This window comes from Penaeus monodon, chromosome 40 (genome assembly GCF_015228065.2).
Source record: "Penaeus monodon isolate SGIC_2016 chromosome 40, NSTDA_Pmon_1, whole genome shotgun sequence".
Taxonomy (NCBI): domain Eukaryota; kingdom Metazoa; phylum Arthropoda; class Malacostraca; order Decapoda; family Penaeidae; genus Penaeus; species Penaeus monodon.
Genome location: NC_051425.1, coordinates 20,829,265 through 20,829,674, shown reverse-complemented (window position 1 = coordinate 20,829,674; position 410 = coordinate 20,829,265).

Sequence of the window (410 nt, the reverse complement as noted above, 5' to 3'; positions counted from 1 at the left end):
AATGACTACAGTCATCACCACTAAGGTAAAAAATAAATGACATAAGTCTTCCCCTCAAAACGTACTCGTTTTCTTATATTCGCAAAAAATAGATAAATACAATAAAGAAAAAATATAAACAAACAAATAAACATAATAAAGAAAATAGAAAGCCAGAGAAAAAAAGGAAATAGGGGTCGCCGTTTAGAAGCTCGGCGTCTGATAGAGTCCATTAATGCCATTACCATTTGTCACTCCAGCATTGCCATTAGGGGCACCATAATAATACCCATTGCCGTTCCCGTTACCATTACCAAACTACCACTACTGGTACCCGTTACCATTTCCATTTGGATATCCATTTCCATTACCATTGACAATACCATTTCCTTGCCATTAGTATAACCATTACCGTTGGTGTATCCGTAACG